Source organism: Vicugna pacos, chromosome 21 (genome assembly GCF_048564905.1).
Source record: "Vicugna pacos chromosome 21, VicPac4, whole genome shotgun sequence".
NCBI classification, from domain to species: Eukaryota; Metazoa; Chordata; class Mammalia; order Artiodactyla; family Camelidae; genus Vicugna; species Vicugna pacos.
The window spans coordinates 9,254,584-9,255,144 of record NC_133007.1 but is presented as its reverse complement, the minus strand read 5'-3'; the positions used below and the strand labels follow the sequence as shown (position 1 = coordinate 9,255,144).

Genomic DNA, 561 nt, shown 5'->3' with positions numbered 1-561 from the left:
TCTCATTATTTTAGACTCATCTAAATGGATGGAGACTAGAGCCTAATATTTGGCCCTCCCCAACAAACATTACCAGGCAGAGCGGCTGATATTCATAGTAGAGCATGAGCTTACAAGCCCAAATAACAAGAATCTAGTAAAGAAAGACAAAAACATCATGCACTATCTGAAGCGGAAACATTTAAACAAATAGAACATAATATTAGTATAACTATGCTTAAGGAGGGGAGGGTGGGTATAGCTCAAGTGGTAGAGCGCATGCTTGACATGCATGAGGTCCTGGGTTCAATTCCCAGTACATCCTCTAAAAAATAAATTAAAAAACCTAAGTACCCACCCTACACACACACACAAAAAAAACTATGCTTAAGGAGATGTGGGAAGGTATTACTAAAGTAAAGCAAGAATATGAAATCTTAAAAAGGACCGAGTGAAATATTAGATGCAAAAAAAAATGTAGCTGAAATGGAATAAATAACAGGATGAAATAGAGCTAATGGAATAATTAGTGAATTTGAGGATCAGAATGAGAAATTCTTCCTAAAAGCAATGGGAAATAAT

The 561-nt window shown here is 35.7% G+C and overlaps 1 non-coding gene across 1 annotated transcript; it reads left to right on the top strand.

The window, feature by feature from the left end:
- Nucleotides 1–229: 229 nt before the first annotated feature.
- On the top strand, nt 230–304 carry TRNAV-GAC (transfer RNA valine (anticodon GAC)). The gene has a single exon. It is a non-coding gene; the product is annotated as a tRNA-Val (tRNA).
- Nucleotides 305–561: the final 257 nt, after the last annotated feature.